Raw genomic sequence first — 27589 nt, forward strand, 5'->3', positions numbered from 1 at the left:
TCATACACCCAGGGACTCATAAGAAGATGCAATGCAAAACCCCGGGTACACACATTCAGAAACTTCTGCACACACAGGAGACATGCACAAAAGTCACACTGCAACATCCAGGAAGACACGTTCAGAGACACTCACGTGCACACCAAGACACACTCAAATGGACACGGCAACCAACTCACCCAGAGAAACACGTGCATATACACAGAGATACAACCAAGCATGCAATGCTTCACACAGGTATACACACTCAGAAATACGTGTGTACACGCAGAGAGGCACAAGTTAACACTGCAAGACTCACACACCCATAGGAACACACACATACACAGACACAATCAAATGTACCCTCTACCACTCAGATGCACATGCTCAGAAACTCACGTATACATAGAGACACTCACGGAGGCTGCACCATGGCAAACAGTCACACACACATACGCAGAGAGAAGAAGTGTGCAGTGCTATGCACATATATGCACTCAGAGACACAAAGGTACATTGAAAAGCATGTAGATACGCGTGTAAGTTTACACTTACATCATTGAACACACATGTGTACATGCACACACATGCAGGCGCTCACAGATGCCCACACAGATGTGCAGACAGCACATACAGCTACCAAAGCATGTGCCCAGGCTGACCTGCACCGCTCCTCAAACACAGGGATCAGCACATAGACCCTCACAACACACAGCTGCATCTGTGCAGCTAATCACATACACAAAACTGCTTAACGCTCACAAGTGCATACGCGTACCCACTCACACTGACTCACACAGGCACGCGCACACACGCACACACACACACACACATAAATCCATGGACATGCAATCTCATGAGTACACTCTCATATTGACACTAGTCTCACATGTGCCCCCACACACTTAAGGTTTTTATGTAAGTCATACTCACATGCGCACACATACGCATACGTACATGAGAATGCATACACATGCACATGTTCACACACACGTGTCTACACAGACACACACATGCTACTCCGCCGGGAAAGCAAACTGTTCATTTTCTGTATCCTGAAAGGCGAGCCCACAGATCGAGCCAACACATGGCGGAGTTCCTCCTGCCCCAGTCCTGACTGCATGCCTGTTAACTCACTCCGTGCTGGCCAAGATGAGGTCTGCCTTCCCCGTCGAGGTTTTAGCATGGTCCCAGAGAAACCCTACTCTGGGGAGGGACGTAGATATCCCAAGCCTCAGAACCCCTCAGAAGAAAATAAGGCTGACCAATCTACGGCCATCCTCCACAATCTGAGCAACCCACACACATACAAGGCACTTGCGCTGGCGTGACTGTTCCTGCAGGGAACAGCAGTCTCGCCTGATCAGACAGCCTCAGTAGATGGAGTGCCTGACACCCAGACATACTGAACTTCTCTGTCCTGGGTCCCTACGCAGCTGCAAAGTTGAAGCCGTGGGGACAGCTTACCTCTTTCTCCCGTTGTCCTGGCAATGCAACAGCTGGATGCATCCAGTCCTCGCAGACTGCCTGGGGTTCCCCACTAGGAGCTGCTGGTCCAGAAGCGCTTTTATGAGGAAGCAGTGAGGGGGTGGGGACTGCAGGTGTCAGGTGACTGGAGAGAACAAGGACCCTGCTCCTCAGTCAAGGATCACCGGGTGCTCAGAAAGGACAGGGCCAGCCTCCCCAGGGACAACAGCACCCAGACGCCCGTGCACAAGACCCCAAAACAGACAGCCTTGCTGCTGCGTCTGTGTAGCTCCAGTCTCACTAGATACACTAAGCACTTTCCATGCACCAGCTCAGTTGTCCGCCCGACACCCTTCTGAAGTAGGAACTATGAACTCCTCATTTTACAACGGAGGGACCGAGGTTTGGGGAGGGTGAAATGACTGGTCAAACTCAGATGCATCTGAGTCCTAGATCTCTTAAACACTAAGTTACATTGCCTCCTGGGATTCTGAAAATGTCATCCGTGACAATCACTCAGGGCCACAAGAGTGTCTGAACTGGGACTTCTGAGGATACGTGAAATCTCTTCATTTTACAGAAGCAGTAACGGGCCCAGAGAGGTCTAGTGATTTGCCCAAAGTCACATAGCAAATTGAGGGCAGACTTGAAGTTCAACCTCCTGACCCAAAGATGGGGTTTCCCCAGAATATCAAGTACTGGTCTCTGACACCCTGGAGGAGTCCATGGGTCCCAGCAGCCTAGAGAAGCAGCTCTAGAAGCAGCTCCTAGCCTGGCCCCAGGTCAGAATCCCAAGCAAGGGCAGGAGGTCTTCAGACTCCCACCTCATGCCTCAAGTACTGTCCAGGAACAACACAGCAATGTGATTCCCTAGAGGCAAATGCCAAGAGTGAGCACAGGGCCAGGGGAATACATCTAGCTGTCAGGTCATGGCCAGAAGCACCTCCACTGCCTGCCTCACTGACCAACTAGTCCATCCATATGACCCCAGCCTTAGGCGGGAACCCTAGGGAGGAAGCGTGATGCCATCTAGGGGGCTGTGACCACAGGGGTGGCTCCAAAATGATCCTCGGAGACCAGGTGGCCTCTCTGGAGCATGTTTTTCATTAGGAGGAAGGATTATCTGACCAAACTCATGAGCTATGTGCTGGGCTCAGCAGAGCCTCAAGGGGCCTGGATTGGGGCGGGGGGTACCCACACCCTCAGAGCTGGGGATGAGAGTGCCAGGAGCCTCCACCCAAATGTCAATTCCAACCCCTTTTCTGTAAAAGTCTGTACCTCCCCAGGCTCCAGTCTGAATGGTCTCATTGAGCAGCTCAGGAAACTTCCCCCAAATCTTTTGCTCATCTAAGGAACTGCAAGGAACGGGAGGTGATTCCCCACCGCTCCTAGTATCTCTGACAAGGAGGTGATTCTGCTCCTGTGATGATGCTTGGGGCTCCTGGAAGAGCTTGGATAGGGGCGATCTGGCTGAACGGGCCCCTGCCCCCAGTTCTTTCTCCTCCTCCTTACACATACACACACACACACACACACACACGCTAGAATCGACGTAAGCAGGACTGCAAAGGACTCTACACAGAGCCCATCACCGGGGCAGCCCTGGCTGCTGGCTCCAAATGACGGGGAATCTCATTCACCAGAGTATCACCCGCAACAAGCACCTTGTAAAGTCAACTTGAAAACACGTCCAGCTCCTTCTCCCTCAGAACTCTGAACTGGCCAAGAAGGGGGTGATTTGTGAACCAAATGAAAGGGGCCCACTGCCTTCCCCGTGGCCCAGCTCATCCTGAGAAGCCCTGGACGTGCCTGCCTTGGGGACCCAGTGGGATGCCTGGAGGAAGGACGCCTGGATGAGCCGGAATGTCCAACCCTCTGCCAGAGGAGAGAAAGTTTGTCATCTACCCAGAGCTGGGCTGTCACCACTCAGGGTTCTTTACTCACCTGGCTCTGGGCACTGAACCCCTGCCTCCAGGAAGCGGCTGGAACAGGCAGCCCAGATGGGGGACAGGAATCCTTACACAGCAGCTCTGCACCCCCTCCATTATGGTGCCCTCCTAACAGGTCCAGGCCCCTCAGCCCTTACCTGAGGGTCTCAGCCACTTGCAAACTCTGCCAGCAGAGCCCAGCAGGCACCCGGGATCTCTCTCTCTGCGACTCCCGCGTCCCGCTTGGTGCGCCCGCTCTGGGGGCACCTTCCCAGCTGCCAGCTGCTGCAGTGGCATCAAGGAAAGCAGAGACTGGATTTTCTTTCTCGCCACCAAGGCTCTTCCTGGCGGGCCCGGGGGTCTATTTCTCCGGGTGTGGTGCAAGGGACATCCTCCGCGCCTCCAGCGGGAAAGTGTAAGAGTGTACGTCCTGGATTGCAGCAGCGGCGACAGCGGTGGCCTGGGACGAGGAGGCGGTTGGCGACGCCAGCTGGAGAGCCGGGGAGGCGGGCGGAGGCGAGAGGAAGTGAAAACCGGGCTCCTGCGAGCCTGGCGCTCGGGCGGGCTGGCGGGCGGCACTGCGGGCGCCCCGCGCCAAGGCGAGGCCCCACGCAGGCACCCGCCCGGGGATGCCCGGGCCCGCTGTGCGCCGAGCACGGGCTGCGGCTGGGCGCTGGGCTCCCGCCGCCTCGCTTCTCTTTCTCGCTGCCTCCCTCGCTCGCTCCCCCGGACTTCACGTCTCGAGCCCGAGCTCCCCGCGCCGCCGCCGCCGCCGCCGCCAGCAGCGCGCCTCAGCCCGGCGCGCTCCTCCGCGCGGAGCCACAGCACTGCCTACCGCTTAACTCCTTGCGTGCCACCTGGCCCTCCCGCAGCCTCCCGGGAAGCTGGGCAGACCCGGTGCTAGGCCTGTTGCGGAGCTGGGGCAAGGGTCCCAGCCTCCGAGCCTCAGTATCCTCGTCTGTAAAATGGGCTCTACAGACCCACGTCATAGGGTTGTCTGGAGAATTAACTGAGACGATTGCAGGAAGTGCCAAGCTGCCTGGCATTGAGTAAGCACTCGATAAACGGCAGAATATTTGTTACTGTTGCTGCTGCTTTTGTTCAAGAGGCTTAACACGGTGCTTCACAATGGTAAACCCCCAATAAAGGGCACTCTGGTTTTTTTGGGGTGGGGGGCGGTTAGTTTGTTGTTTTACAAACTACACAGGCAGTAAGTTTAAGCTGTGTGACCTCTGGCTGATCACTTACCCTCTCTGAGCCTGTTTCAGAAGATTCCTTCTGAGTTCTGTGATGTTAGACAAGTCTCCCCTCTGAACCTCTGTATCTTCCTCTGTAGAGTGGGATGGTAGATAATCCGGCCTTCAAAGGATCTCTAGTGAAACTCTGGGAAAGGAGCCCATCTCATGAAAGAGTGACCACTGAGTGAGAGCCTCCTAAATGCCAGACACATGGCTATGTAGTTTCAAACACATCTCATTAAGTCATCAAAACAACCCTAGGAGATGGCTAGCTCCATTTTCGTCTTTCAGATGAGAGAACTGGGGCTCAGAGAGGTTAAGAGACTCACCTGGCTTAGCACAGCTAGAAAGTAGCAGAGCTGGGATTTGTACCCTGGACTTTCTGACTCCAAAACCATTATCTGTTAAGCTTGGGACTCAAGGAGAGGCTTTAAAGTGGCCCTTTGCAGACTACTCCTCATTGAGACTAGCAAGAAGAATTCGTATCTGCATTTCTTTTATCAGAGCGATTGTTTTACCAATTATAAAATTCATTCTTGTTTAATGTAGATAATTCAGAAAATACTAAAAATATGAAGAAAAGCAAATCAACCTCACTCCCATCACCCAGAGATAATGATTATTAACATCTTGATGTAGTTCCTTCCAGTCTTTCTTCTATACCTACATGTAAAAGTGCTTGGCACAAACAGAGTCATCCATTCTGTATCAGGAGATGGAGAGGGCTTGGCAAACGCAACTCATAAATCCTTTGCTAAGGCTGAGCCCCCAGTTTTACATGAGAAAAAGACATGTAAATGCTCACTGAATGGCAGCTATTGCTTTTTATCAGAAAGAAGGGATCTGAATAATACTAATATGGATTGCCAAGAATTGCTGAGTCCTTGCTAAGCAACAGGCACAATTACTGTTAATTCTTTACAAACATCTTAGGTGGTAAATATTGGAATTGGTTCATTTAAAGATGAAGGCCTGGAAAGATGGTTCATTCAAAGATGAAGGCACAGAAAACTGAGGCCCAGAAGGGTGAAGTCATTTGTCCAAAGGCACACAGCAAGTTCATGGCAGAGCTTGAATTAGAACCCCAGCTCTTCTGCCCACCCCACCGCTGGGTGCCAGCATTATTCCAAATGGCAGACCCTCTGCACCTTTCCCATGCCCTCCTCTTCCCACCACAACTCACAACCCTCTTGCTCTATCCTGGGGACAAACCTCCTCTGGGGAAATGTCCGGGGACTGACACCTGGTCAAGGAGCCCACTGCAGGATAGTAGGGGGTCTGAGAAGGGTGTGATTAACCTCCAGCCACTCCCAGTCCACCTCTGCCAAAGCCCACTTCTTCTTGTGCCTCCCTAATCTCCCTTAGGAATGGGAATTGGGCTCCTTACAAAGTGGAAAGAGCCACAGGCTTGAAATCCAGCAGGTGAGGCTCAAGTGCTAGGCAAGTGTCCTTGGGTTGGTCACTCACCCCTTGGAGTCTCTGCTTCATCACCCATGAAAGGACTAATAATGTCTTTCCTGCCTGCTTCTCAGGGTTTTGGCAAAATAATAGCTCGGAAAGCACCTTGAGAGTGGCAAAATCATAAATATATAATGGTGATGTTATAATCATTACTGTCATCATCATACAAGCATATAAGAACAGAGTACCATGGCACTGTGAAGTGCTGAAAAGTGGGAGCCCTGGAGACAAGTTTGTCTTTCCCCATATGGATGACCCATTACAATGTACTGAAAGAACTGTCTTTCCCCCACTGAGCTGTGGGTCCACCTTTGTTGGATATAGCATATATCCCCACGTGCATGTAGACTGGTTCAGGGCTCTCTATTTGGTTCCATTGGTCGATTTGGTTATCTTTACGTTAATATCGCATGGTCTCAATTACTACAGCTTTCTAATAGTCTTGACATCAATAAAACATGTTCTTTCATCATTCTCTCTGCAAGATTATCTTGGATATTCTTGGCCTTTTGAATTCGCCTATTAATTTTAGAAGCAGTTTATCAGGTCCCTCATACAACAACAACAAACACCTGTTGGGTTTGGATTGAGATGACATTGTGTCTACATATCACTTTGAAGAGATTTGCCATCATTACAGTATTGAGTTTTCCAATTCCCCTACCTCACACCATATACAGAAATAAATCCCAATTGTGTTGTAGATCTAAATATGAAAGGCAAAACAACAAAGTTTCCAGAAGCCTATAGCAGAGGCAGTCTTTATAACCTTGAGGGTAGGAAAAGACTTAAACAAGGGGAAAAGCGCTATTCATAAAGGAAAACACTGATATAGTTCATATATTAAAATCATAAGAGCTTCTCTTCACTAAAAGACACCATTTAAGAGAGTGAAAACTCAAGGCATAGGGTGGGAGCAGACATTTCCAACACCCAGAACTATGGGCTCCTATTCAGAACTTATAAAAAAACTTTCCACAAATCAATAAGTAAAAGACAGAAAACCAAATCAAATGCTCAAGAAACTGGGACACAGGCTTCACAAAAGAAGATGTTCGGAGAGCCAATGAACTCATTAAAAGGTGTTCAACCTAATTAGAAATCAGGGGCATACCTATTAAAACTGCAAGGAGATACCATTACACTAAAATTACAAAAATTGACAATCCCAAGTGCTGGTGAGAATGTGGAGCAATTAGAAATTGAATGTGCTGCTGTTAGGAGTGTAAATTGCTACAAACGCTTTGAAAAATTGTGCGGTATATCTACCTAAAGCTGACTATATACCCCCCTCTGACCAACATTTCCACTTTTAGGTATATATCCAACAGAAATGAATGCTTATGTCCACCAAAAGACATGTACAAGAATGCTCACAGACAGCATTTTTTGTTGCTCACAACAGCACATTTTAACGACACACATGAACATATCTATGAAACACAAACGGACTCACAGACATGGAGAACAGACTTATGGTTGACAAGGCGGGGTGGGGGAGGGAAGGATTGAGAGTTTGGGATTAGCAGATGCAAACTATTATATATAGGATGGATAAACAACAAGGTCCTATTATACAGCACAGAGAACTATATTCAATATTCTGTGATAAATCATAATGGAAAAGAATATGAAAAAGAATATATATATGTATAACTGAATCACTTTGCTGTACAGCAGAAATTAACACAGCATTGTAAATCAACTATACTTCAATAAAATATTTTTAAAACAATCACATTTTAAACTAATCTCAAACAACTTAAATGTTCACCAAAAATAGGTTGGATTCACTGTGCATAATAGCTGGTGGAATACTAAACAGCAATGAAAAGGACCAGATTCCAGATATACACCGCAGGGTAAATCCAACAAGCATAGCATTGAGTGATAGAAACTAGACACCAAGGAATACCCTTGTAGGATTTCACTTACATAATGTTTGGATGAAGGCAAACTCAACTGGAGGTTGGAAGCCAGAATGATGGCATCTCTGAGGAGGATGAGCAGTGCCACTGGGAGGGAGCGCATGGGATTTCTGGAGTGCTGGATATCTTTTCTTCCTTGATCCAGTTGGTACCTACACAAATGTTTGTGATAAGTCATTGAAACTTATGTTTATATATTGAGTATTTTTCTGCATGTGTGTTAATTCAACTTTTGAAAAAGCTGTTTTTTAAGTGACAGTTCTTAGGCAAAACAGATACAGGTTCAAACCTGTGCTCTGGTACCTTCTGGCCATATGACCATGGTCAAGTTATTGCATCTCACTGAGCCTTGGTTTCCTCATCCAGAAAATAGGAACAATAATTGTACCTACTTGATGGGGTGCTGTGAGAATGATAGGGGTTCAAGTGAAATAACAGATGCAAAGCACTGCATTCAACCAATATTGGCTGATAATGATCATGAATCATATTCTGCGATATTATATATAAAAGTATTATGTATAAAGTAAAGGAGTGCCTGGGAAATAATGGAAAGAACTGAGTTTGAACCTCAGCGAGGGTTGCCAGGTAAAAGATAGGATGACCAGTTAAATTTTTAGGATAAGTCTATAATTTTACATGGGACGTACTTAAACGAAATCTTTTTTCATTGTTTATCTGGAATTCAAATTAAATTGGGTGTCCTGTATTTTTATTTTGCAAATCTTGCAATCCTAACCTCACAGTTACCAGCAATGTGCCTTGAAGTAAGTTGCTTGACCACTCTGGCCTCGGTTGCCTAATCTGTAAAATGGGAATAAAAGTCCCTTCCAGTATTGACAAGAGAATGAAACTGATTAAATTAGATTTGTTGCCAGCATGCATCAAACACTCTGTATTTGTTCCTTTCACTTCCCATCATCTCCATCCCTCTTCTTCTGTTCTTTTCTTTCCTTGCCTAAGTCTTAGGGTTACCAGAGCTCCCCACAAACACAGTTTAGCCCCCTTGCTGGCCTTTGAAACTAAGAGATGGTGATTAGCTATAAAAAGTAAGTAGCAAAGTTGTAGGGTTTTTTTGGACTAAAACACACAGTCAGTTTTGGCAGGAAGGGCCAGTCTGCTGCTTCTAGGCTCAAACACTGGGCGAAGTCTAATTTGAGGGGAGGACTTTCTCCACTCTCTGTTTATCCCTGCCATCATTTGTGTTTCAGGTTTCTGAGAAGAGTCTCATCCTCTCTCCATGCCATCTATTTCAGCTCAGAATATTATTGTTTCTGGCTAAAGTCTGTTGCAGGACTCATTGAAGAGAGGCAAGAAACAAAGCGATCTTTGAAATAAACTATAAAGATCAAAACGGTGATGTAAGAGAGTTTCCGAGCATAAGATCAGGTAACACCTCTGAGCTACTTCCATAAAAACGAGCCACTAACCCATACATAACTGTCATTTGGACCCCAGCATCTAAAAATAGGATTTGCTCTAATTTCCTGAGTAGCTGATGCAAATGGAGAGAATATGAGAGTGGTGAACGGGCTGTGTCAGACGGTAAGTAACCCCCCACTTGATGGCATTTTTCTAAAGTGGAAAGGAGGAGAACTTGCCTCCAGAAATGCTAGGCAAATCCTGGCCAAGGTCAGAAGGTTAAGATGAAGGATGCTGGAGTTAGCCCGACCTGGGATGCAGCCCCAACTCTGCCACCTCCTACCTGTGTGGCCCTGGGTAAATTAATTAACATCTCTGGGCTTCATCTTTTAAAAAACAGAGAATGAGGATTTTGTGTGGATTAAATGATAGGCATATATAGACTGTTTCCCACAGTACATGTATTATGCACATAAACCGTGACCTTTTTATTATAATGTTTCCAGATGGAAAGGACAAATCTAAGGCGATGTGAGGATGCCATTCATTTAGGGCTCTGAACAGAATTCCAATCCCAGAATTCAAGCATGTGTGGGTTTCCCAGAGTCAGACTTTTTTTTTAATGCATTAAGCAACTGACTCACACATCACTGTTAATGTGAGGAAAAGAGACTAAGGTTGAGAAGGGGGAATTGCAAAGGTTGCTGTGATTTTGTCCTGGTGCAGATACACAATGGAGGAGGTCTTCTAACTGCAAGGAGTTTGGGCACCACGCCCAGGGTGGGCTGGTCACTCCCTCTAACACCCTGCATTTCTGCTTCTTCCGTGGAATCTCTCTCTGCTCCCTGACCCCACCATTCAGAGCCCTACTGTGAGTTCCCAGCATCTCCCATCTCATCTGACAGCAACTGGTGCTTGGTCAACCATGCAAACTCCCAGAGATCAAGCGTTGTGTCTTTTAACCACTTCTCTTCGCCTAGCACCCAACACAGTGCTTGGCACATGGTAGGTTGTCTTAGACCATTTGGGCTTCTATAGCAAAAATATCATAGGCAAGGTGGCTTATAAACAACAGAAATTAATTTGTCACAGTTCTGAAGGCTGGGAAGTCCAAGATTAAGGCACTGGTAGATTCAGTGTCTAGTGAGAGCTCATGCCCTGGTTTATAGATGGCCATCTTCTTGCTGTGTTCTCATATGGTGGAAGGGGACAAGGGTTTTTGGGGGGGTCTCTTGGATAAGGGCACTAATCCCATTCCTGAGGGCTCAATTCTCATAACCAAATCACCTGCCAAAGGGTCCCACTTCCTGATACTATCACATTGGGTATTAGCTTTCAACATGTGAGTTTTAGAGGGACAATTACATTCAATCTGTAACACAGGTGCTCAGGAAAAAACAGATGAATGAATAAAACTGTCCAGGATCCCCACAGATATATACAGATGAAAAGAAAACCTGGCGTGATTAAGAAAATTCACCCATTAAAATTTCAGTAAAAGAGGGAAAGAGACATAAATGTAGAAGAATGTACACTGAGGCACCTTTCAATGGCAGAGCAGTGGAAAGAATCTAAATGCCAATCAACAGGAGAATGGATGGATCAATTCTGGTATATCCTTGAAGGGAGGAACTATGCAGCAGTGAAAATGAATGAACTAGAACTCTACGTATCATCACGAACAAACCTCAAACATTAGTGTTGAGTGAAAAGAAAAAGCTAGTTGCAAAAGGACACAGACAGAATAATACTATTTAATAAAGTTCAGAAGTCTGAAAAACAATTCAGAATATTTTTATGAGTGCATACATGTAAAAGCATAGAAACACATGCAGGGGTGATGAATATCAAATTCAGGGGATGGGTTACCACTGCTTAGGGGGAGGGAGTGGGACTGGGAGGATTCCAGAGAGTTTTAACTATGTTTTTAATGTTCTATTTCTGAGACTGTTTTGTGGATGCACAGAAAATGTTCTCTGCAGTTTTTGGTGTGCCTGAAATATTTCATTAAAGAAAAAAAAAAAAAAAAAAAACTTAAGCAGCAGTTGAGAGTGAAGACGAGAATAGAACTGGCTTAATTCCTATCCCCGTTCTGATATTTGCTGTGTGTACTGAGTAAGGAATTTAGCCTCTCTGAGCTTCAGTTTCCTCAACATTACAATGGGGATAATAAACCTTGGAAGTATTAAATGAGATAATGTATACAAATGCTGAAAACCAGGCAAGCACTCAACAAATAACTGTTCATATCATAATTAATTGTCAACAGCAGTCCATTTCAAATCATTTGAGAACTGGAAACATCTAACAAGATCACGCATTTATAATCTGTCTTTGCAGATAAAATGGTTGAGCCTGGAGAGGTTGAGCAAGTCATCTGAGGTGGTGGGCTACGTGGGAGGCAGATTTGAGAATTTGAGGAGCATCTGTGCAAGGAGGACCCCCTCTGGATTAGGTATGGGGTCTCTGCTCCAAAGCTCTTCCTACGAAACCTGCAGAAACCCTCACTTCCTTCCAAGGGACCGATGATGGTCATATGTGAGACCTGCTAAAACTGAGACATAGACCCCAGAGGCAGGGGGGATCTGTCCTGGTGTGGCTTCACTCCTTCCTCTCCCAATCCCAAAGCCTATTGATATCATCATGAACGAGATTGAGAAGAATGTTTACGAGCTCATTCCTTTCTACTTTATATCTTTTTAAACAGTAAAAAATCTGATATCTAACACAAACATGCATCACTCTTCACAAAAATACACTTAACTGTAACTAGATCGCACTATTTGTAATAGCCCAAAACTGGAAACAACTCAATGTCCGTCAACGAAGAACAGACAAATATTGTTGCATTCATTCAAAGGAATATGATCCAGCAATTAGAATGAACAAACTACAGCTGCTACCACTGCACGGATGAATGTCACAAACATAATGTGAACAAAAGAAGCCAGACCCAAAGATATCGTCTGCTGCCATTTATATAAAGTTCAAAAATTGCAAAACTAACCAGGCTGCTAGTAGTCAGAATAGTGGTTACACTTGGGTGGGAGGTTGCCGATGGAAGTGGGCTGGGAGGTGCTTCCAGGGGCTGATAATGTTCCTTCTGTTGATCTGAGTGCTGGTGACATGGGTGTGCTCTTTGTGAAATGCATGAGCTGTGCACTTATTATTTGTACACTTCTGGACATATATTACACTTCAATTAAAATGTTCCTTAATGTAAAAACTTGCCAATTCCAGTCTTTCAACCTTTATTAGTTACTGAAGCCTATGTTCTATCACGGATCAAGTCACATAATAAAGGAGGTAAATGTAGGCCTCTAAATTAGCATCCTCTCTTAAGCCTTGACCTTGAACATACCAGCTGAAACCAGCTTTCCTTTCTGGCTCACTGAAAAGGGGGATTGTCTACCTAGGACCTGGCCAGGTGGAGACAAGGGCTATTACTCAGGACACCCGATCCAGAGAGACAGGCAAACCACCCAAATTATCTGATTTGGCAGTTTCCTGGGATCAAATGACCCAGATAGTGGTCAAACTGCCATGGTGACACCACACGTCCCAGCCAAAATACCCACATGGTAGACTCTTTCCCTGGGGCCATATTTGTGGGCAGAGAGTCCTATGCCAGTCCCGGGTCTAATTTCTGCAAGAGGAGCTTCGGGGGCTCTTTGAGAGTGTGCAGAGGCCACAGAAAGGTACGGTAGTCCGGATCCTTGTGGGGCTCCAGGTAGGCCTCCTTCCTGGTCCTATGCTGAGGCTCTCCCACGGCCTCCCCCGGACACAGCTCCAAGCCACAGAGCATGGATTATCTCATTTAATCCAACAGCCCTAGGAAGGAGGTAATATCCATATTATTATTCCCATTTTGTAAGGGATGAAACTGATGCACAGAGAGGTTAAATGGGTCACCCCATAGTGAACACCAGAAAGGAACGGAATCATTTATTTTTTAACCGATTCCCTCACCAGCCATGCCTTCTGCTGCCATTACTTCCTCCTCCTTCCTCCAAGGATGCTCTTCTAGCTACTCATGCATCAGGCCTCAGGGAGAACCTCACTTCAGCAGACAGTCAGTGAGTCCGGGTCCTCTGTGAAGCAGGCACTAAGATGGAACTAGGTATACATGGGATTTATTGGAGCAAATGTCCATACAGGTTAAAGAGAGAGGGAGCAGGATTCAGCAGAGAAAGGCTTCAGACTGTGATGCAAGTTTGACATCAGGAAAGGAGAGGGAGAAGGAGAAAAGACTGTGCAGGAAGAGCCTCAGACACAGCACAACTGTGAGAAAGGCTCAGGCAGCCCAACCAGAGCCCCAGAGCAAAGATTACCCATTGGTGGCACCCAGGCTGGGCCGGGATGGCTCAGGCTGCTAGTCTTCAGGCTAGCAGACCCTGGGATAAGTCAGCACACTTTACAGAAGGCTAAATGAGCATCGGTTTACCCAGCGCATTGGTTATGAGCCGGGGTACAGAGCATCTCTTAAGAGCATCCATTTAAATTATTTATTGGATGGCTGTCTTACCCACCGGGCTGTAAGCTCCACAAGGGCAGGAATTCACCTGTGCATAGAGCAAGGCTGGCATGTCGTAGATGCTCAGTTAATATCTGTGGACTGACAAACTCTCCTGACCAGCTCCTCTGAGTTTGTTGATTGCCACACATTTCCTGAGGATGTTCCCTGCAGCATCTTTGTGATAAGGATGAGGGATTCAGTGTTGGATCTGGGTTTAAGTTTTAGACCCGTCTCTTCTGATCTGTGTGACCTTAAGCAAGTCAACTCTCTTTTTTTGAACTTTTGTTTATTAATCTATAGAATGGGGACAATAATATCTACCCATTAGATATTATTGATATTTGTCTGTTTCAAAGATCAAATGAGCTACTGCTATCACAGTATTTTTACCATTATTGTTACACCAAGGAGACATTTATAGATGGTTAATTTTAGTGTTCGTGCTTAGTCAAACAAATTAGAATAAGCCTCAGTCTCCAAGATATGAATGTCATCTCAGAGTATATCATTATTTCCATGGAAAAATCATATTCAACATACAATGACACACCTTTCATAGAGAGGAACAGTGCCAAGCAGAGACTGTCACATCACCATTTGTGGTATATTCAGTTGTGTGTATCCGAAGCTGGCCGTTGAAGCTGGGATCCATATCTTACTTGTCTGTGTATTGCTCGCACTGAGCAAGGAGCTTACACATCAAAGAGACTCAGTAAATGCACATTCCCCATCCCCATCTGGAGGCACAGCCATGTGACCACATGCCACCTATATTAGTTGATCTAATCCTCATAACACCTCCCCTGTGCACAGTACTGTTCCCATCCTCCAAACAGAGAAACTGAGTCCCATCGAGGCAAAGCTACTTTCCTAAACTTGCAGAACTTCCAGGTTTCAGGCCTGGGACAGCCTGGCTCCACACTGGGGTTTTTCCACTGGGACACATGGCTGTCAGCCTGTCAAAAAGGTCAATCCAAGATGCAGTCTAAAATGAAGTACGGTGGCCTCATTGTCCCTGGAGACTCCAGCCTGGCCTCCAGAGAAATGTTCTTGGAAACCAGCCTTTCTGGCATCTTCCAGTTTAGACACACGAGTCTCCTGGGAGGAGAGAGAGCCATGGGCTTGTGGGTTGGTGGATTTTTACCTTGGGGTTCAGGAGAAGCCAGTGTGACCTGGTTGCAGAGTTGCTCTAAGAAGCTTCAGTAATTTGAACATCTTCACTGAGCTTTTCCCAAGCAAACACACTCAGGAGCAACCGTCCGTTAATTAACAACAGCAACATTTGCAGAGCTCCTGCTATGTGCAGGTCTGAGGTCTACTGGTCTCAGGCCATCACATCTGTTTTGACTTTGCAGCTTCTCAACTACCACGCAAGATGGGTATCCCTACTCCCATTTTCCAGATGGGGAAAATGAGGCTCGGGAAATAAGGTAAGCTACCCATCACAGAGATGGGAAGTGGTGCTGCTGAGACCTGGGCCCAGCCCGGCCAAGGCCTGAGCATGAGACAGGAAGAAAGGACACCAGCAGGCAGAATGGAGCCTGGAGTTCCACCACCCATCTCTGAGGCAGCTGTTCCTTAAGGACCTACTGGGACAGCCTCATCCTTGGCACCCTGCCTTGCATCACCAGCTTGTCAACCCTCCAAAAGCCACAGCAATATCTTAGAACACACACAGCTCTGACTACACCACTCCCCTGCTAAAGACCTCCAAATGGTTTCCTGTTTCCCACAGCCAAAAGCCCAAACTCCTTCACCCAGCACTCGAGGCCTCCTAAAGTGTGGCCTCAAGTCCACTTCCCTCCCTTCCCTCTGCTCCCGTCTACCCTCCACAGCAGACTCTTCATCCCTCCCCTACATGCCCTGCTCATTCCCCGCTTCACCTTTGTATGGGCTATTTTTCCTCCCTCAAATCTCATCTCCTTCCTTCACTTCTCCATCCAGCAAGCTCCTGGTCATCTTTCAATTGCAAATGGTGCCTTCCCTTGGGATGCCTTGCTTTCTAGAATCCCATTGCCTCACTTACGGAGCAGGGTCAGGGAGAGTAGAAGGACACCAGTTTGGCCAAAGGAATCTCATTATTCTCGTTATGCCTTTTGCCATAACCAGAGGAGGCAATTCCATAGCCTGAGTTGAGCTCAAAGAAATACCTTTCAACAACCATTTACAGAAGCTGGGAACACTCCTTCCACCCTTCTCCCCACATTTATCATTCTATTTGCTCAGAAGAGCATTCCCCATCTTTGTGAGAACTGCTCCTCCCCACTCCAACCTTATGTGTCAAGAAGAAGCCATCCCTGAATATGGAGGGGCATCTTTGAGTCTAGCTAGCTGGGCCAATCTTAGAATCCTATTGCCCTGGCCACAGTGATAGGTCCAGAAATTGGCACATGACCCAAGCTCAGCCAATCAGAAAACTTTCCTGGGAGCTTCTGATTGATGTTGGTGGGAAATAGCCCTATTTCATGTGGTCAGAGGAAGGCTCTAGATTTGGAGGTCCAGAGCTACTTGTGAAATTAGTTTGAGCCCAGTGAGGATGACTAGCTTGAAGGAATGAACCAGAAGGCAGACAAAAGGCTAGAGAAGAAGTATGCTGTTAAATTAGTTTCTGGCTCCAATCCTCCCCAAGATCAGCCATTAGGTCATAAGAGCTAATAAAGTCTTCGGTAGGTTCAAGTTCAAGGTGAGGTTTGGCCACTTACAACCATAGCGTTCTAACAAACATGGTTTAAAACTCCTTCTCCACTTATATTATGTAATAAGGTAGTCATTAAATATGTATTAAGGATCTGGTGTGGACCAGACATTCTGCTAAGTGATGAGGACACAAAAGTGAAATAAAAATATGGTCCTAACATGGGAGCAACCTAAATGTCCATCAACACAGGAATGGATAAAGAAGATGTGGTACATATATACAACAGACTATTACTCAGCCATAAAAGGAACAAAATTGTGTCTTTTGCAGAGACTTGGATGGACCTAGAGACTGTCATACAGACTGAAGTAAGTCAGAAAAAGAAAAACAAATACCATATATTAACACATATATGTGGAATCTAGAAAAATGGTACAGATGATCTTATTTGCAAAGCAGAAATAGAGACACAGACATAGAGAACAAACATATGGATACCAAGGGGGAGGGGGGGATGGTGGGATGAATCGGGAGATTGGAATTGGCATCTATGCACTATTGACACTATGTATAAAATAGATAACTAATGAGAACCTCCTGTATAGCACAGGGAACTCTACTCGGTGCTCTGTGGGTGACCCAAATGGGAAGGAAATCCAGAAAAGAGGGGATATGTGCATATATATAGCTGATTCATTTTCCTGTACAGCAGAAACTGACACAGCAGTGTAAAGCAACTATATTCCAACTAAAATATATATATATAGATATGGTCCCTGCTGATACAGAGCTCACTGTACTAGCCACCTGTGGCTATTTAAATTTAAAAATAATTAAAATTAGGTAAAATTTAAAATTCAGTTTTTGAAACTCACTTGCCATATCTCAAGTACTCAATAGCCATAGGTGGCTGTTGGCTACAATAAAGGGCAGCACAGATAGAGAACCCTACCATTGGCCCAGAACGTTCTATCCAACAGTGCTGGTCCAGAGCCTTGCTGGTGAAAGGGTTATTCCTAAAACTAGCAGCATCAGCCTCACCCGGAGGCTCCTTGGAAATGCAGAATCTCAAATTCCATCCAAGACCTACTCAGTCATAACCTGCATTTCAATAAGACTGTTGTGACTTTGTTAAATTCACATTTGTTGTAGAGCCCTGGGGGTTGGATGTTGAGCCACAGTTTTTTAAAAAAGGGTCACTAGGGAAATAGAGATGTTTGTTACTCACAGGTCCCAGAGGCCACAGGCAGCCACTTCAAGGGGCCATGAGAGGAGGGCAAGGCAGAGTGCACATGCCTTTATTAGGGTCCACAGATAGCGCGCTTTGGGGTTCCCAGACTGGAGTCAGATTTGTCAATTCAAACCAGAAAGAGTGGGGTTTGGGGGAGCTTCATGATCCTGGGAGGCAGGGGAGGATGTTTACCACAAGGGTCTTTGGGGGAGTCATATCAGGAACTTAACGTTTACTCATGACTCTGCAGACTGTTGTCTAGGACATGCACTTGTGGAAGGGGCTAGTGTGAGTTCAACGTCCCTGTAGGTTACTTGGCCATGTAGAGTGGATGCCGAGGCAGTGATGCTAGGAAGTAGTTGACCTAAACCTCAAAGATGCCCAAGTGATTCATGTGCACATGACTGTTTAAGAGACCCTGTCCTGACAGCCACTCCTAATTCAGCCCCCCTCTGACTAACTCTGTCACAGCTCCCCTCCCATGAATGGCAGAAAGAGTCCCAACCTTGAGCCAGGCTCTCCTGGCTATCGGCTCACTGACCCCTGCCCAAGCCACAAAATAACCTCTGTCGGATGTCTGTCCACAGAGCAAAGGCTCGAAGGACTGACGCCAATCTTCAGCTGAAGAGATTCCCTCCCATCGCCCTCGCCACGTCGATAAATAGGACGCGAGTTAATAACCACCATAGGGCTGGGTGGGCAATGCCACCCAGGGACGATTTTACAGTGATTCATTTCTTCAGGGTAAAACCCCTGCAGAGAGCTGGAGTGATCCAGGGTGTAGGTTGTGTTATGTTTTTATTTTTTCAGAATGGGGAAGAAAGCCCTCACTGTGTAGCATGAGAGTCCTGTGTGTTCTCATGCAGTAAAGGATTTGCCCACCCCTGTGTGGGTTTCAGGCTTAGGGGCTGTCAGCTAACCCAGCCTGACTCCTAGTGCGCTCTTTGAAAAACCTTTACGCATACGCACACACACACTCACACAAAACACACAAGCACACACACTTCAACTAATTGGTGGCACCCAACCATAACCAAGAAAAAAGGAAACAAGCTATCCACTTAAATTGCAGATTGTGATCTTTATGCTTGAAATGGTTTCAGACATCCTGTTTATAGCTTTAGGGTTCTGGCACTCAATAATCTCAAAACTATTTTCTTCAGTTTTTTTTTGGAATGGTTGTTATTATGCATTGCATTTCCACAATTTCTGGGCCTCACCTCCAGTTGGTGTCTCCCGAAACTCTAGGTAATTTGAAGATGCCTATAGCATGACTCCCTCTCTGTAATATCGTTTTAATTCTGTTCAGGTGAACCGGCTGTAGATGCTGGTTTGCCAAGCTTGGCCCTACCCATTCATAGAGGAGGGAGCTTTTAAAAAGACTGGGGGTGTGTAGGGTGTCAGGGGGAGAAACAAGGGCTTTTTCTCCAAGCTGTAAAACTCCTCTGCCCCAAAGATCTTTAATGCGGGCGTCTAGGCTAGCATTCCCTAACGTGTTAGTAAGTTACAAGGGAAGATGTTAGAAGGTTCACAAGGTGACTCTGGGTTCACTGGAGATGAAGGGATTCCTTAATGCAGGACTTCTCAGGGCTAAATGCTAAAGTGCATGGGGGGAACTCCCTTTGTGTGAGGTGGGAAGGCAGGTCTACTGGGTCAAGTGTATTTAATCAGAGTGTATCAATTTTCCTGGATGGTCTCATAAAAAGCGGTCCACAGCCCTCCTGGGAGCCGCTGCTTGCTCTGGTTACTAATTCAGCACGGCCCCATACAAACCCAGGCTCGGGTGGCCCAGGACATCACTTCTGCCACATTCTACTGATCCAGCAACTCACCATGGCCTAGATTCACAGAACAGGAAATAGCCTCTGCCTCTTACTAGGATGTGTGGCCTCATCAATCTGCCACCTGGCTCCTGACTTCCCAGACAGCTCAGGAAAGACTCCGAGTCAAAAAGAAAAGCACGTGAGCCCTGCTTTTGGCATCCTTAACATGCCCAACTCACCCACCACTCCGCCCACAATTGCACCCGAAGACCTAAGAGTCGGAATGGACATTGTTTTTCCTGCTTCCCCCCTTCTCCTCTCCCTGCACCCCCTCACCCCAGGCATCCTGAGAGGACACACAGAGACTTAGAATTAACCTGTTGAGGGTAACAGCACATTTGATTCCTCTCTGAGAGGTGATACCTGAAGAAGAAGGGTTTGGTGACTGATGAATAACTCTAGAAAAAAGAAATAACAGATAATAATAAAATAAATAAGTATCGTGTGCTTACTGTGTCCCAGGCACTGCGTTACTCAATGAGTGATACACTCACTCATTTAATCCTCATTATAGCTCTATGAAGCGGCTACTACGATTATTCCCATTTTACAGATAAGGAAGCTGAGTCATTTGCTAATGGCTAATAAGGAGTGAATCAGAGATTCCAGGCAAGATCTGTCTTCCTTCACATCTGGTATTCTGACACACTCTTTACAACAGACTGGATGGATGGAAGGAATATCAGCCTGTATCTATGATGGTTACTCTTCTTTTTTTTTTTTGAGATTTTTTGATGTGGACCATCTTTAAAGTCCTTATTGAATTTGTTACAACATTGCTTCTGTTTTATGTTTTGGTATTTTTGCCCCTGAGGCATGTGGGATCTTAGCTCCCCGATCAGGGACTGAACCCACACCTCCTGTATTTGAAGGCGAAGTCTTAATCACTGGACCTCCAGGGAAGTCCTATGATGGTTACTCTTTACGTACAGAATACCTTCTGTATGCCAGGCCCATGGGTTACTATTTATTGTGTACTTTCTGTATGCCAAGCTCTGTTCTAAGAACTGTGTTTACTCATTTAACCCTCATAGCAACCCCATTATGTAGGGATTATTGATGAGAAAAACTCAGTTGAGGAAACTGAGGCACAGAAATGTTAAATAACCTGTCCCGTGCCACACAGCTTGTTACTGACCGAGTCAGGATTTGAACCCAGGACTCCAAGTCCAGAGCCTGGGTTCTTACCCACTCTGTTGCCCTAGAAAAGGGCCTTTGTTCAGTGGTGTATGGCAACAGTTTGGATCAAAATGCCAAGTCTCAGTTGCATTCAGCTCTTCCTGAACCTTTGAAAGCCAGAGCTTCAGCAAAGCTGCAGCAGTGTCCTGCCTGCTTCCTGCCTTGGCTTTGAGGACACTACCTTTCAGCTCCTCTTGCCCTCCTTGGGCCAGCCCCTGCGTGAATCAAAGCATTCGGGCAGGCGAAGGAAAACTACAGCTGGGCCAGGAGCCCAGACTCAGGGGTCCTGCTTGCCAGGCCTGGCTGTCTGAACAGCCCCTGTTACGCCAGCCCACTGCTCTGACACCAGAGATGAGAAATTTCAGCTAAGGGGCTCTGAAGGCCCTCAGCAGGCCCACCCCACATTCCTCACATTCCCCACTGCCTGGGGCGGAAAGAATTTCCAACCAAACTTGGCAAGCCAGGAAAGACTGTGGTCGAGCTGCTCCCTCTGGAAGGTGCTATGTAGCCCTGGCAGCCCAAAGAAACTTCTTCCTCCCTAAATTCACTGCTAAGAATAACCAGGTTACCTCCACACCCATCCATGAAGGCTGCAGCCTTTTCTGAGCTCTCCCTGTACTCAGATTAAACCCTCTCTGGCAGGAGAGGAAGCAGACAGCGAGCCCGAGAGCTGGGGTTTGAATCAATCTGGTTTGCGTGTGTCCAAGGCACATTCTCTTGTTTGCGGGAACCACCCACGTTTAGGGCATTTCTGGAGATCAGAACTGTTTTCCACTAGGACTGCAGCCCTGGTGCAGGGAGCAGACCCTCAGACCGTCCATGATAGGTGCTGTCAGCGCCCTGCTCATATTCCCACACAGTCATTACTCCCGTGCAGGGCAGCAGCTTCTCAGTGCAAACCTGAAGGTCTCTCTGCCTGGGGGTTTTCCCCGGGCCAGGCTGATTTCGCCTCCAGGAAATATTTGGCAATGTATGGAGACACTTTTTAAAAAACATTTATTTTATTGACATATAGTTGGTTTACAATGTGATGTTGATTTCTACCGTCTGTTACCCTTGCAGACCATCTCAAAGTGGACTTGCCACATTTCAAGGGCTCCCTAGACACATGTGGCTCGTGATCTGGGGCCCCTGTACTAGACAACACTAATGTTAGACTAAGACTTTTCCACTCACAGATGCTTGGTGATGAACAGGTCTGGCTGGGAGAGAAAGAAGATGAGGAGAAACAGGAAGGGAATTTTCCAGAACATACAAACATCTCCAAAAAAGGTCTGGAGCCCCGTCCTCTGCCTCTTCCCGCTGGGGGGCGGGAGACAGCATCTGGATGCTGTCCCTTTTCTCCAAGTTAACTTTGCTTCCAGGCACCAGTGGCCAAGGAGGCTCAAGGGTGGTGGACAATGACCACCCAAGCTCAGGGAGCTTGTTCTCTAGCAGCTGCCAGCAGCGGGAACTCAAGGTCCCTGGAAGGGCCACAAGACCCCACAGTCAAATCAAAGAGACTGTCTGCATGAGCCTCATCCGAGGCTGGCTCTTGCAATAGTTTTAAATCACCTTTGGCTTAGGGAGGTTGAGTGCCTGCTCGTTTTATCAAGTGACGACGGCCTGGACGAGATGAAGTCCATTTCCACGGCTAATACGACAGAGCATTTGGAGAGTGTTGAATCCATTAGGAACCAAAGTGGTTTCCCACTGTCATCAGCTGAAATCTGGATGACAATACAGCTCAGGGTCCAGGGCGGAGGCCCGGGGATCCGCGCACAGATGATCTATGGCACTCTTCATCTCCATTCCCGGCTGTATCATGGATTTATACATTTTGTTTGTTATCTATCTCTCTCCAGTGGAATTTCAGTTCTCAGAGTGGCTAGGCAAGATTCCAACACAGAGAGCAGAAGTGTTCCAGTCATTGTGACCCCCAAGTTGGGAACCATCACAGTCACTTCCTCCCTATTCTATAGGCTGAAACAAGAGACAGGGCCAGCCCAGATTCAAGGGCTTTTAGGGAGCAGCTGCAAAGTCACATTAGGAAAAGAGTGGATAGAGGGAAGGGTAGAGAAATGCGGTCATTTCTGCATCCATCTATCACACATAACTCTGAAGTCAGGAGTTATGAATGTCCCCCTTAGGTTTTGGGTAAGAGCCCCCAGTCAGCAAGCATCCAGAAAAGGCCTTGGCCCTCTCTGAAGGTGTCCGCAGCCTCTTCCTCAGCTGTATTTGCATATTGTGATTGGCTCCCCTACTTCTCATCTGTCCCAGCAGGAGGAGCCTTTCTTGTCTCCGGCCCCAGGAGAATGACTAAAATCCCACACTCGGCCAGAACTTAATATGCGATTCCTAGAGGCGGAAACCTGACTTGCCCTAATTTTCCATAATTAATTCATCAAGACACCTGGTGTAGCTGTTGCTCTCTGCAGGGACTCCCTGGCGTCCTCCCAAACCGCCCAGCGAGTCCCTGCTCTCCTCATTTCATGGGGGAAGGGAAGCTATGGTTATGGAAGACCTACTGTGAGTCCAGCCCTAGAGTGGGTGTTTTATACATGCAAATTCCTTGACCCTCTTAACAGCCCTGCCACGTGGATGGTATGAGTCCCACGTTACAGATGAGCTGACTGAGGCTCAGAGAGGTGGTCACTTGCCGAAGACACACCATTGGCAAGTTCCAGAACTCGGGTAATGGTTACTTGGTTACTTAGGAGTCCATACCCAGGCAGATGCCAGAGAAACTGTGGCTTAAAGGTGGGATCCTCTGGTCAAGGCAGACCTCCTTGGGTGATATGATTTGTCTCCCCTACTGTTTGTCACAATGCCTGGAACCCTTCCATTAAACATTTCTTTCACTGGGTTATTTCTTTTTCCACCGCTGCCACCAAAAATTAGCACCAGGCAAGGAGACCCTGTTAAATTACAAATTCTGTGGATCTACAGTTAATTAAATACACAGGTTTCCTGAACCTCCCTTCAGACCTGTGAAAACGGACTCTTCGGGAATGAGGCCTAGGAATCTGCATTTTGATGTCCTCCTCCCTGTGATTCTCATGCTGACTACACCCTGCACAGAAAACCGTCCACATTGTTGCCGCTAAATTTGAAAAAAGTATGTTGAGTAAAGCATGACCCTGTATTTGACAAAGAGAAGAGATCTCAAATGGGTACAAGAAAGAAGTGTGGAAGAATATGGTAACAGTGGATAGTTTCCACTCAGGGTGGGGTGGTAAGAGCTGGATTACAGTTATCTGCCTGGCGCGAGCAGTGAGCACGGAGGACGTGTTCCCTTGTAATCTGAAAAAGCAAGAAGGATCCTGAAGGCAAATATCCTTGAAAGAAAGAGCCGCATTAGCGGCCGGAAGGCAATATTGAAAAGAGATTTCTGGCCATGGCAGCTAGCTGAGGACAAAGCCCTGTGGGAAAACAGCTTTGGGGTAGGCACGTGGGGGGGGCAACGGGAGAGGTGTGCAAATCCCAGAGTGAGGGCGCCCAAATCCAAGTCTTGCTGCTTCCATAACCTGTAATCTCGATCTCTATGCCAGGCCATTGTGGCTGATCGCAATGATGGCCCCAATTCTCCATCCCTCCCTGTGCCCAGGTCCTTGACCATGTGACTGCAGTGCTCCCCCTCCATGACTCAGTTTAACCATGTGACTTGCTTTGAACAATGGGGTTTTAGCTCACACATATTCCCATAACTCTGGAACCCTATATCCACACCAAACCTTGTAAATATTAGAAATCATTTACTGAAATATATACTAGGAATCCTGTTCAGTGCTTTAATCGTCACAAGACAGTGCAGTGGTAATCATTACTATGAGATTTTTTTTTTAAGAACAAAAGATAGTTCTAGAAAAAGATGGTAATTCAGGTAAAAGATAAAATCCATACTATATTAGGATAATGTCTGTACTATAGTAAAGAGCTCTCACAAATTGACAAGAAAAATGACAAATGACCCAACAGAAAAATGAGCAAAAGATAAGAATTCATGGAAGAAATCTGAGTGGCCAACCTATAAATACAGGAAAAGATATTTAATTGTTTTGAAGTTAGGGGAATGCAGATTAAAGTAAAAATATAATACCACTTAATACCCATTGAACTGGCAAAAATTAAAAAGAGCTATGACACCTCCTGCTGGCAGAGATGAGGGGAAAGGAAACTCTCATGAATGGCTGGTAGACGACTGGAAACTGGTCCAGGAAGTTATCTGCTCCACTGAGTTAACTAAGATAGTTAATGTCAGAATAATCATTTAAGTCTGGGTGGTTGAGCCCCAAAGCTTATGCTATCAACCACTGAATAAATGGAAAGAACTTAGTGATCTAATCTAGAGGATTTCAAGCTCTCTCTCTCTCTCTCCTTTTTTTAATTAAAGGAGCAGAAGCGTCTCTTCCAAGAACATCTTACAGAAAACCCCAATCCCATTAAAGAAATAATAAAAAAGCTGCCATGCTTGAAGTTGGCTGTGAGGGTCCCAGTCCCTGGTTCTGTCTCTTTCTCATTACAGAGTCAATGAGTCTCTAGAGCTCCATGGAGCAGAGTTTGAAAACAACTGGTCAAGCTCAACCCCATCATTTTACAGATGGGGCAACTAAACGGCCCAGAGAGGGTAGGAATTGCTTGAGGTCACACAGCTCATCATTGCAGAGCTGGGACTAGGACCTGGGTCTTCTTGCCATCAGAACAGCACTCTTTCTGCTACATTAACTCTCAAAGTCCTTAACAATTCTGTCATAGTCATCCTCAGAGTTTTCATTCACTGAGCATCTCCTAAGTGTCCAGCAATATGTATACATCATGTCCACTCCTGAACAACCAACATAAGGTAACTGAGACAGGAAATACCCAATGTCACATACCTAGGAAGAGACAGGATTTAAGCCCAGGTCTCTCTAAATTAAAAATGGGAGTGCTTTCCACTGTACCAGACAGATTGCCCCGGAGAAAGCAGCTGGTGGCTATGGAGACTGTGGGGGATGTGAGAGGGGCTTTAGCCTGGCACCAGCATGGATGGTTTCCCCCCCTCGTCCCATCAGGATCTTTGCCATCTTCTCTGTTTCTCTGGGTATCAGCTCCCCACTCCCTCAGTACCCAGCACTGCCCGTGGTAGGTGTTCAACATCTGTTTGCTGAGAGCAGGCTGGGGGCAGAGAGTCCTGGGTCCATAATCTAATTCAGACATTTCCTAGCTTTGTGACCCTAGACAAGTTAACCCACTTCTCTGTGCCTGCTCCTTTATAGCTACATTAAAGTTCTACGGTATAATGCTATACTGATTGGGAAGCTTTGGGATGCAGATAACAAAATACCCCACCTATACTGGCTAAAACACTGAGGAAAGCTATTATCCTTCATAACAGAAAGTTCAAGGGTAGAGTGGCCTGTGCGGTTAGAGACTTAGTGGCTCAATGATGTCAGTGAGGATATAGTTCCTCTCATCTTTCCACTGTCAGAGTTGGCTTCATCTTCCATCTTCTGGCACGGAGCAAGACGGCTGTGGAAATTGCCGTTGTCACATCTGCACATACTACAGGCAAGAGAAGAGTGTCCAGCCCTTCCTATAGCTCCTTCTTAGTAAGAGGGAAAAGTTTTTCAAAAGCCATGAACAGGCTTTCCCTCATTTCTCATTGGGCAGAACTGGGTCCCATGCTAACTCCTAGACCAGTTATTGACAAGGGAATAGTATTGTGGTGATTAGTTTAAACCGATCATCTGTAGTGCAATGGCTGATGGGAAGCCAACTATCTACCTTGAAATATTTAATGAGGATCTGGTGTACAATGAGCATCTTCTGCTTCTTTCAATGCTAAATCCCCAGCCCCTTGGACACTGCAGACACTCAGCAGTAAATGAGTGTATGAGTGAGTGAGACAATGAGTGAATGAAGCATTTCTTTCCTCTCTCTACTTTCCCCATTTCCCAACTGGATTATGTCTTGATGACCTTAATGCCCAGATGAAGCCACAAAAGATGGTGTAACTGGGACAGATTAGGAAATAATTTGAACTCTCTCTGGAAAGCACTACTGAAGCAATGAGTTGATCTGCAACCCCCCCGCCCAAGTTTCCCACGCATCCAAAAATACTCATCATCTCATCACCAGGCTCCCCTGGGCTAGGGTGGACACCATATGACTGACTTGTTGATTTTGTTTTTGCTCCTATTGTTTTAAATGAACTCTTCCTGGCATTGAGATGGCATTTTGGAAGTCTTGTGTATGAACATTATTAATAACAAACATTAGTGTCCAGAATAAATAGCCAACCTGGTTTCGGCAGAACAACCAAAAATGTCAGCCATATGAAAACAAATGGGCAGCGCTGGCCACTGATCATGGGAATTTCGGTGGTCACTTTGTAACACGGGGGCTGTGTTGTCGTTTTCCCTCACACTGGATGTACAGTTGGGGGCGAAGGTAGCTGCCTCTCATATTCCAGTAGTAAGTTAGGCTTTCCCAGGGAATTCATGCTGAAAGCTACGTAACAGAACCCCACTGGAATAAGACATACAGTGACCTTGTGGCAAGTCTTTAGGACCTTCTCTGACCAGAGACAACCATAGGAAAGAGCTCAAACCTCAGTTTCTCCATCAGTTAGGCTGGGAATTTGGAAGACCTGCTAAACCTTGGGAAACATAGGAGGCAATGCTAGGTGGCTCATGGACTCATATGGAGCACAATCATGTTATGAGTTTTGGCAATTCTGGAAGTGGTGTGATTTGCTCATAACTCTTGGTCCTTTCTATACCCTCACTATAGGTCACGGTGGTTGGAGTGTACCTTCCTATCCCTTCCTACTTCCTTTGCTATTGGGCTGGACCATATGACGTGCTTTGGTCAAT

General features: G+C 46.4%; 1 protein-coding gene across 4 annotated transcripts in view; it reads right to left on the reverse strand.

The window, feature by feature from the left end:
* The window catches only part of WSCD2 (WSC domain containing 2), a 99327-nt gene extending 95215 nt beyond the window's left edge, over positions 1-4112 (reverse strand). The window contains exon 1 of one of the 4 annotated variants that reach the window (XM_059039377.2): positions 3536-4112. The gene's annotated coding sequence lies outside the window, so the exon portion shown is untranslated. Of the gene's footprint in view, positions 1-1449; positions 1534-3393 lie in introns of those variants that run through there. The other 3 variants (XM_067015663.1, XM_067015664.1, XM_067015662.1) reach the window with 3 other exon arrangements.
* Between the last annotated feature and the right edge of the window lie 23477 nt (positions 4113-27589).

The sequence above is a fragment of the Kogia breviceps genome, chromosome 15, assembly GCF_026419965.1.
Source record: "Kogia breviceps isolate mKogBre1 chromosome 15, mKogBre1 haplotype 1, whole genome shotgun sequence".
Taxonomy (NCBI): Eukaryota; Metazoa; Chordata; class Mammalia; order Artiodactyla; family Physeteridae; genus Kogia; species Kogia breviceps.